Raw genomic sequence first — 16,913 nt, forward strand, 5'->3', positions numbered from 1 at the left:
GCAGCCTGATTAGTGCCCATCTGCAGCCTTTCCATTTCCCATCAATCAATGCAACCTTACTTAGTGCCCATCTGCAGTCTCTCCATTGCCCATCAATTCAGTCTGATTAGTGACAACTGGCAGCCTCTCCATTGACCATCAATGTAGCCTGATTAGTGTCCATCCGCAGCCTCTACATTGCCCATCAATGCAACCTGTTTAGTGCTCATCTGCAGCCTTTCCATTGCCCATCAATGCAGCCTGATTAGTGCCCATCTGCAGCCTCATTGACGGCTCATATGATAGACAGAACACTGGTCCAATGCTGGGATGTATGACGTCTATCTCATGAGCCGTCCAGGAGGCGGGACTGTGTGTGACTGCGAGCGCACAGTTTGCAGGGGATCCCAGCTCTGTGTAATACGTCAGTGCTTGCCACTCCCCCCTAGGCAGCAAGGTAAATATTGGCATATAACACACACCCATGATTTGTCCTCTAGTTTATGGGGGAAAAGTGTGTTTTACGCTGATAAATATGGTATTCATTTCTGGTACAATATGTTTTAAGATATGAGAAAGAATACAGCTGTAATAATCCCATGCAGGAGATATGAATAGAAGGCATAACATACAGTAGTACAACTTAAGAATACTCATATAGAATACATTTTAGGTATAAACTGTCAGACAACAGTTACCCTCCGCCGGTGGTCAACACAGGGTGCTTGAGTCAAAGGGCTCTGGGGCTAAGCTGTGGAGTAATACACAAAGATTGTGAGAAATTAAATATAAACCAAGCATACAAGAATGAAAAAGGGGGGATGAGAAAAAAGATAAGAGGGGGTTGTAAGGAGAACAGGTCAGGTAGAGGCGGGGGAGTCAAAGAAGAAAAAGAAGGGGATGGGGTGAAGAATGAGGAGAAGGTACCCCCAGGCCAGGAGGTTGAAAAGGTAAATTGGGGAGGCCCAAGATGGTCGGGTGCCAAGTTGGCAGAGCATAAGACCACCACGGGGCCCACACCTTAAGAAATTTAGTGTTGGAGTTGTGAAGGATACTAGACATCTTCTCATTAATCATGAGAGTCGTTAAGATGTTTTTAGCAGCTTTTTCCAGGCCCTGGCTATTGCATGTTTAGCAGCAATAAATAAGTAAGTGGCTAATTTTTGCTGATAGGAAAAGAGGCCTGTGGACCCATATATTCATTTCACCATTGTATTTCAATCATTTCTAGACTACTCCAGACAGCAGACAGGCAGAACTCACAACATGAAAGAAAGGTTTGCATGAAAGCTTATATTTGATCGTCATGAATAACTATTGTTTGTAATCTTATTACAATGCTGATGTTATAAAAGAAAAGCATATGCTGTGATCATATATCGCCTTTAACTCTCAGGCCCCGTACACACGACCGAGGAACTCGACGTGCCAAACACATCGAGTTCCTCGTCGAGTTCAGTGTTGAAGCCGCCGAGGATCTCGGCGGGCCGACTTTTCCCATTGACTAACGAGAAAATACAGAACATGTTCTCTTTTCGGCCCGACGAGTTCCTCGACAGGTTCCTCGCTGAAAAGTGTACACACGACCGGGTTTCTCGGCAGAATACAGCCTTGACCGAGTTTCTCGCTGAATTCTGTCGAGAAACTCGGTCGTGTGTACGGGGCCTCAGAAATGTACCAGGATCAACATATACATGCTTCTGAGCTTAAAGCTAAGCTTCAAGCGAGAAATAAACGTCCTCCCCTTCCCTCTTACACAATTGCAGTTATTTTTTTTATTAAAATAAAAAGTTAATACCTTTTAATTTTGTTAATGCATTTCTTTATTCCTCGTCTAAGTGTGGATAACTTAAGCTGGGCACCTGCTGCCTCCTGCAATTTCTGTATCACACATCCTAGGAGGCATTGTTTCAAGGTTTCAGCATGAGATCTTGCCCATTGGCAGACATGTATGAAGGCTGGCCGAAGGCAGAGTCTGCTGAGTACTTAAGCCTCCTCCTCTGTCGGGTCCGGTGTTGGCGCCATTTCAGGTTTCCCACCCACCCGTTTCCCCCAGCTTTCATTCATACTTTAACTTTTTGTACATTTTCTTATTCTTACATTCAGGGTATGCCCTCTTCTCAGGCATACCGACCAGCTAGGCCAAGGCACACCTCAGGCCTTGGTTGTTAGGGTGATCACAGTTCATACTCGAAGACTCTGACTACAAACAACAAGTATGCCAGGTCCCACATACCTGGTAGAGACCATGCCTGGGCAGACATGTTACAGGTCTTAGCCAGATATATGGGACCTGGCAGATGGCAGGGAGGCAGCAGAGTGGCATTAGGGGAATTTCGGCTGAAAGAAAGATAACAGCAAACTCCAAGACTAGTAAATATTTAAATAATAAGAAAAAGATCCACATCTTAAGAGCCGGTTCACACAGGGGCGACCTGTCAGGGGACTCAGCCACCTGACAAGTCGCGGTCCGCAGTAGTCAATGGAACCGTTCTAATAGGAGCGACGCAAGTCGCTCCGACTTAGAAAAAGGTTCCTGTACGACTTTGGGGGCGATTCGGGGCGACTTGCATTGACTTCAATACAGAAGTCATTTTGCAAGTTGCCTCTCAAGTCGCCTTGAGATCGCCTTGCCGAGTCGCCCCCAAAGTCGTGCCGCCTGTGTGTGAACCGGCTCTTACTGCTGTCATGCCTTTATATTATTTTTTTATTAATTGTAGATGACAATATTTAAACATTTAAATACAAGTCTTTTGTCTAAAACCTTTAATACAATTTACAACGCTGTTATCACTCTCTCACAACAACTTTGCCTTCTAGGGGTCTAGTTTAATTCTGCTTTCATTAACTCCCCCTCCCTTCCCCAATCATAGTTTAGCAAAAATTTGGTCTCTTAAAGCAGAAAATAATCTTTTACGTCTGCTCTTACCTTACTGCTGAAGGTAATAAAATATTAATCTATGACCTGGTCATGCTCAGACTTAATTTCTTTACCGATCACTTCATTAACACGTCTACTCTCAATTTCTGCTCTGGCTCCTTCAAGGACTAAATTATCTCTTGTAGTCCTTTGTTACACTGGCTAGCTGTCAAACATTTGCCCCATGTATGCAGTGGTCATCAACCCTGTCCTCATGGCCCACTAACAGGCCAGATTTTATGTATTACCTTGGGGAGATGCAGACTGCAATACTACAATCACTGAGCAGCAAATGATATCACCTGTGATGTATTTCAGTTATCTTGCAAACCTGGACTGTTAGTAGGTCCTGATGACAGGGTTGATTACCACTGTCCTAATGCATGTGCTCAGGTCTGTAAAGAATGTCCTATATCTGACATCCTCCCTGTCCAGCACCCCCCACTCTATTATTTGGCACCTTTGGGGGACACCCTGCATAATCTAGAATGTTTTCCCAATTATCAACCAATAACTCCCTGAAAAACATGTTTTTGTGAAGGTCTGTTACCTTTGTGAATGAATAAATGACTTGTATAGCGCTACACATGCGAACTGAATCGCCTCTAGGCACTTTTTGCAGCCAGTGTCTGCTTGGCTGGTGCGGCCATTTTACCCCGTAGGACCTCGACATGCTTGGGACACACAGTCGTACACACATATACTGGGCCAATTTGGACAAGATCCAATTAACCTACCAGCATGTCTTTGTCACTTTGCACTCTCTTCAGTTGTGTGCCATTCTCCTTCAACAATTTATTGACCTCCCCATGCTAATTGTTTATCATTACACTCTTACTGCTTACCCTTGACCTATGAGTCTTTGTTTCCTTTACCTATTCTACACAATCCGTTAATGATACCTGCTTCCCCAGTTTCCCCTAGGCTCTTTAACTATGCACTTAGATTTATATATGCCTCTTGGAAAGTCCATTCTCAGGTAATGAGTACATTTAAACTTCTAATATATACTGGGTTATATATAGCTAGTCCTTCCTGCCTTAGGATTTCTATATTCTGTTGGCTATTGCAGAATATATATGAGGGTCATATAAACAATTTTTTTATGTTAGCATCTCATATAATAAAACATATTAAACTGAAAATATTTTATATTCTTCTTATTATATCCCCCTAACCTTTATCTCATACAGTATATTTACATTTCCTTCTGTCATCTAAATATCACAAGGCTACTCTGGATGCTTTCCACTGCAATTACTCATTCTAATTGATTTTCAGAATCAATAAACCATTTTCTATTCAAATTGCCTGTTTTTGGCCTCATGATGATACTTTATTTCACTTTCTCTTTAGTAAATTGGCAAAAATACTTGTGGGAACTGCAGTGGTGGATCTATTAAAACATAAGTGTAGTTTTGTGCAGCAATCTCACACTAAGGCCGCGTACACACGGTCGGACAAAACCGATGAGAATGGACCGAGGTTCAGTTTCATCAGTCCAAACCGACGGTGTGTATAGCCCATCGGTCTGTTTTCCTTCGGTGCAAAATTTTAAAACATGCTTCAAAATCGAACCGATGGACCGCTGCCTGATCGGTCCAAACCGATGGTTAGTACAGAAAGCATCGGTTCAAAACCTGCGCATGCTCAGAATCAAGTCGACGCATGCTTGGAAGCATTGAACTTCGTTTTATTCAGCACGTCGTGTGTTTGACGTCACCGCGTTCTGACCCGATCGGTTTTTGGAACGACCGTGTGTAAGCGGCCTCCGATTACCCTTATGCCCTGTACACACGATCGGTTTATCCGATGAAAACGAACGGATGAATTTTTTCATCAGATATCTGATGAAGCTGACTTTCATCAGTCTTGCCTACATACATCAGTTAAAAATCCGATCGTGTCTAACGCGGTGACGTAAAACACAACGACGTGCAGAGAAAATGAAGTCCATGTGTGGATTTCTGACTGATGGATTTCCCCACAGACGATCGTTTTTTTTTCTATCGGTTTTTTAACCATCAGAAGATTTTAAAACAGGTTCTATTTTTTTTCACTTATGGGAAAAAAAACGATGGGACCCACACACGATCATCAGATGAACCGATCGTGTGTACAGGGCATTAGATGGGCAGATATTTTTCTGAAAATGATGAGCAAAAAGATATCTGCTTGTCCTTGAATTAATTAATGGAGAGCTGGGAATCACTTTGATTCTTGCCTAATTGAGACTGCAGTACACGTTGGCCTTCCCTCCTTATTTGTCCCGGTGACCACTGTTTGGAAAATTCAAACTTATACAGATGTCACCATAAAACGAGGTATTACCATCCAGTGAGGACACCAGTTTTATAGCGGAGGTCCACACAAAAAATGAACCTCCGCTTTTCAGAACCCTCCGGTGTCACATTTGGCACCTTTCAGGGGGAGGGGGGTGCAGATACCAGTATAATACAGGTATTTGCACCCACTTCCGGGAATAGACTCCCGTGGGAGTCACACCCCTTCCCATCCTGGGAGACAGCGGGGACCAGTGAGGATGCACCGCGCCACTCGCGCATGCACAGTAGGAAACCGGGCAGTGAAGCCACAACCCTTCACTTCTTGATTCGCTCACCGAGGATGGCGGCGGGGGCAGCCGCTAGACGAGCGATTGCTCAGCTTCCGCCGCCGACATTGTGGGCACGCTGGACAGGTAAGTGTCCATTTAATAAAAGTCATCAGCTGCAGTATTTGTAGCTGCTGGCTCTTAATATTTTTTTTTTAAGGTGGACCTCCTCCGCTTTAAGAGTTCTCTTCTTACTTCAGGTTGTATCTCTATAATAGGAAGTGATGATTTTTTAACCTTTCCCTATTGCATCAAAGGCTTAAAAAAAAAATTGCTGAAATTTTACTTTTAAGGCCCGTACACACGATCGCATTTTACGACAATAATTGTCTGATGGACGTGTTGTGTCAGATGATCTGACCGTGTGTATGCTCTAGCACACATTTGTTGGCGGAATTAACGACAGCAAATGTTGGCTGTTCATGCTTACCAACTGTCTGACAATAAATTTGTTACGTCAGATTATCGAATCGTGTGTACACTAATCCGTCTGACTAAAATCCAAAGTACAAACACGCATGCTCCGAACCAATGCTAAACATCAGACAACAATAGCAGAAGTTGCCCAAAGGGTGGCAGTAAAGAGCTGAAAAACACATGATTTGGTGTACGTTGCCTGAAAATGTTCTGCCGTGTGTATGCAGAACAAGTTCACGGACAACGCCCTTGGAACAAAAATCCACGGAAAAGCCAGATCGTGTGTACGAGGCTTAAGTCAATGACAGGCAGCTTACAGATTCCAGTTGACTGTGCTTTATAGCTTTAGTTTCTCCTAAATAAAATTGAACTGTTATGCTTAGCAATATGAACAGCATATATAGTAAAGTTTTTTAATATCTTAGTGAATTGTTGCTCTACACTAAGGTTTAACCCCCTTAGCGGTAAACCCGAGCTTGACTCGGGGTGGGTTTCCAATGTTAGGATCGGTATCCCCGAGTCACGCTCGGGGTGGACGTGCAGAGTGTGCAGCGGCGCGGCTTACTTGCTCGCTGAATCCACAGGCAAGTTACTTACCTTGTCCCTGGATCCAGCGATGCATCCCCGTTGTGTGAGCGAGCGGGTCCTCCTCGCTCGATTCACAGTGTCCCCGTGTGCCGCCGATCTCCGTTCCCTGCGACGTTACGACGCACGGGGGCGGAGAACGGCGCCAAATTAAAAAAAGTAAACAAACACATTACATACAGTACTGTAATCTTATAGATTACAGTACTGTATGTAAAAAATACACACCCCCCTTGTCCCTAGTGGTCTGCCCAGTGCCCTACATGTACTTTTATATAATAAAAACTGTTCTTTCTGCCTGTAAACTGTAGATTGTCCAAAAGTGTCCCTTTATGTCAAAAATGGTTTTAGATCAGCTAGAAAACAGCGATAATAAATTATAATCACTTGCAGAATTGTGCGATAGCGATTTGTGGGGAAATACGTCATAAAAAAATAAAAGTAATGACAGTGACAATTCTGCAACTGAGCAAATTTCAGTGATTTTGAGTTGATTACATTATTGAATAATTTTTATTAGAATTATATAATTATTTGTTATAATTATATAATTATTTGTTATAATTATTTATAATTATTTATTATATTATAATTTATAATTTTTGTTTTAAAAAAAAAATCATACCCGGGATGCCTACAAGACTCTTGCTTGGTCAGATTTAAGTGAGTTATTCCTAAAAATTACAGGCCTACAGTATAAAACGCCAAATTTCCTTGCAAAATAATTGTACCACTTTTGGTACGTAATTCCAGACAGAATCATACCGCCAGGGAGGTTAATAATAATAATATAAAGTTATAGGGTAGTAGAAGCATGTATATTTAGTAGTGTATTGTAGACAGCTTCCATTTTTCTTGTTAGCGTCGCAAACACTGACCAGAATAGAAATGTTACCACTAAATAAATGATGTAAACCAAGTCTTGCTTCCAGGCTGAAAGGTCTAGACAGCAGGGCTGAAGAGGAAGGCCGCGAGGGTCACATTCAGAACAGTCAGTTGGTCATCACAAGTAAATCATTTGCTTTTGGTAAAGGTCAAATGATATTCATCGGTATTGCTCACATCTATCTACAATTCACCTGTGCTATACATCTTTCATATCTGACCATTTTTTATCATTTCATTGTAAAGTTCAGTGGCCATATTTGTATTCATATAACAGGAGCTGTTAAAACCAAACTCCAGTCCAAACTTTTAATTTTAAATTGGGATACAGTGGGAAAGGGTTACAACTTTTGTCATGTTTAATTGCTTTGTATTCTGATTGAGAAGATCTTATTGCTCAGATTTTAAATACCATCTGTGTACCTAGAGAGAATTTTTTTTTCTCTACCTGTTGTATCTGACTCCTTACATTAGGAGGAAATCTCTGTATCAAGTATGCGGACAGCAATAAAATTCTGACAAAGGCTGTAAGGCCTCGTACACACGACCGAGGAACTCGACAGGCGAAACACATCGTTTTCCTCGTCGAGTTCCTTGTTAGGCTTGTCGAGGAACTCGACAAGCTTGCTTTGCGTACACACTGTCAAGACAAAATCTCCTCGTTCTCAAACGCGGTGACATACAACACATACAACGGCAGGGGAAGTTCGATTCCACTATCTAAACTCTTGGGGCTGGTTTTGCTAATCTCATGTGTTTGTGTGTTAAGTAAAAGTTTGGTAAGAGACGATTTGCACTTTTCAGTCTGTTACAGCTTGAAAAATGTGTTATCTCCATTACAAATGCTACTTTTACTCCCGTCTCATACTTTATTCTGAGCAAGCGCGGGTTTTTTAGCATACACACACTCGAGTTTCTCGTCGGAAACCAGCCCGACCAGGAACTCGATGAGCCAATTTGAGACTCCACGTCTAGGAAAAAGAGAACTTGCTCTCTTTTTGGCTCGTCGAGTTTCCCGATGGTTTCCTCGACGAAAATGTACACACAACCGGTTTCCTCTGCAAAAAAGTATCTCCCAGCAAGTTTCTTGCTGGTTTTTGCCGAGAAACTCGGTCGTGTGTACGAGGCCTGAGCCCTAAAGGAAATGTATTTTTATCAATTCCTTTATATTTGTTTAGGGCTTTACTACCCTTGTCTCCTGTTCCAACCTCTCTCATCAAGACTAAAAGTAAAGGCAAATGTAGCATAATGGGATACAGACAGGAATAAAAGCCTAATGCCGCGTACACACGGTCGGAATTTCCGACAACAACTTTTGTTGTGGGAAAATTTGAGAACCAACTCTCAAAATGTTGTTGTCGGAAATTCCGATGGAGCATACAAACGGTCGGATTTTCCGAAAACAAGCTCACATCGAACATTTGTTGTCGGAAATTCTGGCCGTGTGTACGCGGCATAAGTCTGTTAATTTGTGTTACATTTTCACTGGCAAGTTGTACACTTGCACAGCACTTGAAGCACAAGTTCTAGTTGATACTTTTCCAATTTTTAGCAAATTTGCGTGGCAAGTCTCTAGCAAGAGCAAAGTTGCAGTGGTGAGTCTACAGCAAGAGCTCAGCAAGTCTTCAGCATGAAAATTCAGCCACAGTGACCCCTGTGGTGGGATGACTATTGCACAACATAAATGAAGCAGAACTTGCAGAATGTTTTCAAAGAACGTTGATATGGAGTCATGCAATGTGGACTTGCTGCAATTGTGCATTAACCACTTAAGCCCCGGACCATTATGCAGCTAAAGGACCTGGCCCCTTTTTGCGATTTGGCACTGCGTCGTTTAACTGACAATTGCACGGTCGTGCGACGTGGCTCCCAAACAAAATTGGCTTTCTTTTTTTTCCCCACAAATAGAGCTTTCTTTTGGTGGTATTTGATCACCTCTGCGGTTTTTATTTTTTGCGTGATTAACAAAAATAGAGCAACAATTTTGAAAAAAATTATATAAATAAATATCCACAAAAAAGATATAAAAAACGTTTTTTTCCCTCAGTTTAGGCCGATACATATTCTTCTACATATTTTTGGTAAAAAAAAAATCACAATAAGCATTTATTGATTGGTTTGTGCAAAATGTATAGCGTCTACCAAATAGGGGATAGTTTTATTGCATTTTGTTTAATATTTTTTTCTTGTAATGGCGGCAATCAGCGATTTTTATCGTGACTGCGACATTATGGCAGACACATCGGACACTTTTGACACTATTTTGGGACCATTGTCATTTTTACAGCGAACAGTGCTATAAAAATGCACTGGTTACTTTAAAAATGACCCTGCCAGGAAAAGGGTTAACCAGGAGAGGGCGCTGTAGGGGTTAAGTGTGCCCTAAGGGAGTGTTCTTACTGTGGGGGTGTGGCTGTGCGTGTGACATCACTGATCGTCGTTCCCTAACACAGGGAACAGATGATCAGTGACAGCCACACTAGGAAGCACGGGGAGAGGTTTGTTTACACTTACCTCTCCCCGTTCTTCCTCTCTGTGACCCGATCGCGAGACACCGGCGGCGATCGGGTCCTCTGTTCCCGTGGGGGCGATCATGGGCGAAGAGGACCGGGTTACGAGCGCGCTCGCAACCCACGGCTGGGATCTTAAAGAGGACGTACATGTACGACCTTGTGCCCAGCCGTACCATTTTGTCGACGTATATCGTCGTGTGGCGGTGCTCAAGTGGATAAACTTGTAAAGCCTAGCAAATCTAGCAATAGCTTAGCAGGTCATTTTCAAGCTTGCAGCACACTTGTTTTCTATCTGGGACCTTTACGAACCAGTTGGGTTTCTGAATTTTTTTCCAGCACATTCGAATAGGAATACTAATTTTGGTTATTTAGTGCAAGCATCATTTTCTATAGTTTTCAGAATAATTCAAAGCCCTTTGGTAAGCCTACATGACTAATGAGAGAGTATTATTAAAGCCAGTAAAGTGCAAAGTATAAATTTGCTGGGAACTACCCATTTTAAGACATGTTTATACATCTTAACTTTAATTATTTGTTTAATAGAATTTTTTTCTGTGGAATGTATGCGGCATTAATAAAATACATTTTATAAACAACGGGGGGGGGGGGGGGGGGGGGTAAATATATATATAAGGCATTGTGTTTCCATTCCACTAAACAACACCATTTGATTCTCTTTCCATGGCCTAAAGTGATCACATATGCAAAGTAGAATGACTATTCTATTTATAAAGGATAGTGTATTCTGTAAACGAGACTGAAAATTCTGTTAAGCTCCTTTGGTATAATACCTTTCCCTGAATTTGATCTTAAAAATTTAATTCAGACATTCAACTGACATTCTTTCATGTTGCAAATTATCTAATTAAAGGAGATGTCCTCTTTCAGACTATCATTCTTTGCTGTCTGGAAGATGTTGCCATAAGGATTTTTTAAATTAACTTTATCACTTTGCATTAGTTTCGCTGGCGCATTACTTGAAATTGCTACTCCGTCTGCATAAATTGAACCCTTTTTCACAAAAAAAAAAAAAAAAAAAGATGAAAAAATTGCAGAAATGCGAACCGCTGAAAATGTCTGTGTCAAGTATTTTTCATGTGTTACTTATTCCAGTCTAGTACATATTTTACATATGAGTGGATTTGCTAAAACAGTAATTAGTCAACACTCAAGGAAATTTAAAAACCCATTTATTCCTGAACCCCACTGGGAGCTTTTATACACTAGAGTGCATCACTTGGCCAAAGTCAGTTCTTTTTTTTTAATCTACAGCAACAAAAACATTTTTGAGATTTAACATTAAGGGAACCTGTGGGTGTTTGAACAGAAATATATGTCATTCGGCACCTATGAAACAAACATCTAAAATTAAATAATAGTAACCTTTAACCAATATTAAATGCATAAGCCAGACAAAGTAGCTAAAGAACAAGTATGCAAGGGCTATAATTTTTCCGGTTGGAACTCCAGTTACACTTTCTTTAAAGTTTGGATAAAGTGGGAAAAGTATACAACGTAGATCAGTGTTGCTTGTGTCTATGTTGGGGAGGTTTACACAAACTGTCTCTTCTAGTGACAGCTGTCACCTAGACAGAAAGCGAAGGGGAATCTAAAATGTGACAACTGTCACTGAAATAGAGAATGAAGGGAAATTTCCCAGTAGGGACACCTGTTTGGAAGACTGATCACAAAGGTGGAATTTCCCTTTTGTTCCAGTTGAGACAGAAAGTGAGGGAACATCTTCCCAGCAATAATAACTACATGACAGAGATTATATTTATAACCTTTATGCTCTCTAGCTAAAATAACAGAAATAATGTTTTTTCTGTATTTTCACTTGCAGTGTCTACCACTTCAATTTAGAAGACATTAATGGCAGGCATAAATATGAAAATATAATGTTAATGCTTATTGGAGATTTTAATTCAATATTATCTCCTAAGCTGGACAGACCGGGACCTCCCAAGTATCAGTCTGCTGATTTATATAATTGGGCACAAGTGACAGGGATGACAGAGATATGGAGATGGAGAAACCCAGAAAAAATAATGTACTCCTGCTATTCTACATCCTATAAAACAGCGTCCAGGATAGATCTAGCCTTTGCAGATTCAACAATGCTAACAGACATTATGGACGCTGTATATCTACCGAGTGGCCTTTCGGACCATGCCCCACTGATGGTGTCAATACGCATCCCCACCCTTAGAAATGCAACACTGTGGAGGTTATCTCCACAATGGATGATATATCCAGAAATAGCAGAAAAGATGGTAACTATAATAAACGAATATTGGGAAAGCAATGAGGGATCATCCTCAGTGGATATGGTCTGGGACGCGTTCAAGGCATATCTACGAGGGCAATAGATTTCAAATATTGCAGCAGTAAATAAAAAACAAAAGTTTAAGGTACAGGAGTTACAAATACAGGTAGAGAGTAGCAAGGAAAAATAATGCCAAGACTCAAGCAATTCTAACTTTGATTTAATGATGTTTACACAACGAGAATTACAATTACATATGGAGGAAATAACAAGGTTGGAATTACAAAGAAAGAGACAAAATATCTTTGAGCAAGGTGATAAAAGTGGGAGATTCTTGGTGAGGCTGGCGCAGCAAGAACATCAAGCTACAACTATAGCAGAAATAGAAACACCAGAAGGAAAGAGAGTAAAGAAACCTGAAGAAATCTTGAAGGCTTTCGGTGAATACTATAGCAGGCTATATGCTTCTTCTCTCCCCTCCGACCTCCGCCCGGGGGGACATGTCGGAACTGTTGGACCGGGTGGCCCTCGGATGGTTGTCAGATAGGGAGAGAGAGGCATTGGTGGACCCAATAACGAGTGAAGAAATAAGTAAGGTTATAAAAACATTCCCAGGAGAAAAAGCACCAGGCCCAGATGGAATTCCTGTTGAATTCTACCAAAAATATGAAGCTCTTTTAGCTCCAAAATTGGCATAGGTATATACAAGTGGACTAATGAAAGGGATATTATCAGATTCAATGAGACAGGCACATATAACACTAATATACAAAGAAGAAAAGGATCCAAAATTATGCCCGTCATACAGACCGATAGCACTATTGAACATAGACTTCAAAATACTAACTAAAATATTAACATTAAGATTACAGCCATTATTAAAGACCATTATAGATTCGGATCAGACAGGGTTCATGTCACAAAGAACGACAGATGTAAACCTACGCAGACTCCTTACAAATATACATGCCCATCATAATTGTGAAGGAACAAGAACGGTAGCCTCCCTAGATATAGAGAAGGCCTTCGATACGATCGAATGGCCTTTTCTATGGGAGGTTATTTAGGAGAATGGGGTTTCCAGTAACATTTATTAAATGGGTACAAGTAATATATAGAAAACCTATGTCAGCGGTTAAATTGGGGGGAAAACTGTCATCTTTTTTTCAGCTGCACAGAGGCACAAGACAGGGCTGCCCTCTCTCTCCGGCACTTTTTGCAGTAGCAATAGAGCCAGTGGCAGAGGCTCTGAGGACCTCACAGGTCATCCAGGGACTAAGAGTAGGAGGGCTGGAGGAGAGGGTAGCCCTATATGCTGATGATATGCTGTTATTTCTAAGGGATGCAGGTCCATCACTGAAGGGAGCCCTAGAGCTACTGAATGTTTTCTCAGGTTTTACAGGACTTAAAGTGAACTGGGAGAAATCACTGTTATTTGCTATTGATCAAGGTGCGCAAGATACAGCAATCCCAAATCTTCCACTAAGATGGGTAACAGAGTTTAAATATCTGGGCATAATAATATCACGCCAGGTCGAGGAATTCAAAAAGCTACATTTAGACCCAGTGCTGCAGGAATACAAGAAAAAAACTAAAGACATGGGAAACACTTTCTTTGTCTCTTTTGGGACGTATAAATTTAATAAAAATAAAGATCCTTCCTAAGTTGCTATATCTGTTTATAAACTCACCACAATGGTTACCAAAAAGTTTTTTCACACAGCTACATGGTGTCTTATCCTCATTCATATGGCAAAATAAAATAGCTAGAATAAAACTAAAAACACTTATGTGTCCAGTGGAACAGGGGGGATTAGCATTTCCAGACCTATATAAATATTATCTTGCAACTCAGCTGGTGACAATAAGGAGATGGTTGAATCCAGATGAATATTATCCCGCTACAATGGTGGAGGCGGCAGTGGTCTAGTCTTTGGAGGCACTGCAGGCATTGCCATTTCTTGGACTAAAAGGTAGGCGAGATTTAACTCCGTCAATGATAACAACAGTAAGGGTATGGAAAGTAGGTATAGCAAGAGAGAGTAATCTAAAAACATATATATCTCCAAATACTCCATTATGGAGAAATCCGGAATTGGCACAATTAACTTCCATTCAGGACCTTAGAGCATGGACAAAATTTGAAGTAAAAAAAATATCACAAGTAATATATGAGGGAAAAATATCCTCATTTGCAGACATGAGAGAAAAATGGAATGTGCCGGAGAATTATTTTTTTTAGACATATGCAGTTGGTCCACGCCCTGGTAGCCCAATTTCCCGAAGGGCATTCCGCAGCTACTAGAAACAGGCCTAGAACAACTGGTGAGAAAGAGAAAGGAAAAGGGGTTGATCTCAACTCTTTACACCCATTTGGTAAGAACAGAACCATCAGATATGAATAAATTATGTGAGTGTTGGTTGAGAGATGTCCCAAAACTGTCATCAGAAAATTGTGGGGAGATATACAAATTTCCATTTCAGATTTTAGTCTCACTTCGAGACAAATTGATCCAATTTAAAATAACACATAGGAGTTATTATACACCGTATAAATTGTTTAAAATATTTCCATCAAATCCTCAAAATTGTTGGAGATGTGCAGGCATTCCAGGGAACTTTATACATATATTCTGGACCTGTCCGAAGATAAGGGGGTTTTGGACAGAGGTCTTGAGAGTAATTGATGAAGTGACGTTAGTCCAACTTGATCTGGAGGCAAGGGACCTGCCCGTTAGGACTAGTAGAGGAAACTATGGCCCCTATAGAAAGAAGAATAGAAGTGGGTTTGCTGCTTTTTTAAGCAAGAAAGGCTATAGTGTTAAATTGGAAAAAAGCAGAAGCCCCCTCTGTGGCGCAATGGAAAAACTTGATAAATAATAATCTGTCATTGTATAAAGAGACATACTATAACAGAGGAAACGGGGAAAAATATAAGAAAATATGGGCAAATTGGACAGAGAATGTGACAACGGCTTCAGGATAGGGGGGCACGGAATTGGGAGGGAACTACAGCAATGGAAAAAAGGAATAAGAAAGAGAGCAAATGGGAATAAGATGCAAAGTATGTAATGGAATATTTGTATTAATGTGATTTTAATAAGGAGATAAATGTAAAATGTGAAATGTATGTATGTATATGAGAAAGGAAAAAAAATCAATAAAGAGATTAAAAAAAAAATGTTAATGCCCTGTACACACGATCGGTTAGTCTGATGAAAACGGTTTGATGGACAGTTTTCATCGGACGAACCGATCGTGTGTGGACCCCATTGTTTTTTTTCCCCCATCGCCATCGGTGAAAGAAAATAGAACTTGTTTTAAAATCTTCTGATGGTTAAAAAAATAGATAGAAAAAAACGATCGTCTGTGGGGAAATCCATCGGTCAAAAATCCATGCATGCTCAGAATCAAGTCGACGCATGCTCGGAAGCATTGAACTTCATTTTTCTCTGTACGTCGTTGTGCTTTACGTCACCGCGTTGGACACGATCGGATTTTTAACTGATGGTGTGTAGGCAAGACTGATGAAAGTCAGCTTCATCGGATATCTGATGAAAAAATCCATCAGTCTGTTTTCATCGGATGAACCGATCGTGTGTACATGGCATAACAGTTTTTTTCCTATTTACTGTGTATTGAGTGGAGATTTTCAGGGATGTAGAATTAAATGATGGTGTAATCTGCACTAATATTGAGTATTAGAAGTAAAGTTTGTCCATGGGAAGCACAGAGGTTCTGAGCAAACTGAAGCAAATGGCTTGATTTATTGATTTATTATCAGAGATAAAGTCAAGTGAAGTGAGCCTGCATTCATTTACAGAATCCATTCATATTAAACAGTATCTCTGATATTTTTATTATTTTTTCTGCACAATTGGGTATTTAAAGTGAACACATATTCATTCTACCTCGCTTCTTTAGTGACCTGTATATTTATATTTGTGATTAGGGTAGAGTGACATTTGATTTTCGTTTACCTGAGAAAATGAGAGATGTTGACAAAATGCATTGAAGTCATTAGGAAAAGTGAAATTAAAGTTTTAGGCTGGGTTTACATTATTGCAAATTCCCTGCATTCAATTCGCAATAGCAGGAGATATTGAACGTCTCTCTAAGGAGCCTGTTCCCATATCTCCGCTGCGGCATCGATGCGAATTTGCACAGGAGCCCTGTGCATCTTTTGGTCCATTTCAGGTCTAGAATTCAGCCAACAATTCAGGCTGAAATCAGACCTGAAATGGTGAACGGGGATGCACAGGACCCCTGCTGTGAGCCACATGTGAAGGTAATGTGAACTCAGCCTTAAAGTGATATTTAAGTATTTTTGTTTATTTAAAAATAACAAACATTTTATACTTACCTGCTCTGTGCAGTTGGTTTTTTGCACATTGCAGCCTCGATGCTCCTTTTCTCGTGTCCTTCGTTGGCTCTCTTGGTCCCTCCCTCCTGCCAAGTGCACATGAGCTGTGCTGCTGCTCTGTGTGTCCATTCAGACATGGAGCTTTGGCTTGACCCTGTTTCCTCTCTCTCCTCATTGGGTCACTGACTTTGATTTACAGCAGCGAGAGCCAATGGCACCCACTGCTGTCTCAGCCAAAGAGGAGGCAGAGTGCCCAGACAAACAAGGCTCTCATGCAACGTTGTTGGATCGAGATGGGGTTCAGGTAAGTATTAGGGGGATGAGGGGGGCTGCTGCACTTACTCACCCAAAAGTGAACCTCCGCTTTTCGGAAC

The 16,913-nt window shown here is 40.9% G+C and overlaps 1 protein-coding gene across 1 annotated transcript in view; it reads right to left on the minus strand.

Moving 5' to 3' along the window:
* The window catches only part of CSPG4 (chondroitin sulfate proteoglycan 4), a 163,866-nt gene that overhangs the window by 72,408 nt on the left and 74,545 nt on the right, over window positions 1–16,913 (minus strand). The window lies entirely within an intron of this gene.

The sequence above is a fragment of the Rana temporaria genome, chromosome 3 (assembly GCF_905171775.1).
Source record: "Rana temporaria chromosome 3, aRanTem1.1, whole genome shotgun sequence".
NCBI classification, from domain to species: domain Eukaryota; kingdom Metazoa; phylum Chordata; class Amphibia; order Anura; family Ranidae; genus Rana; species Rana temporaria.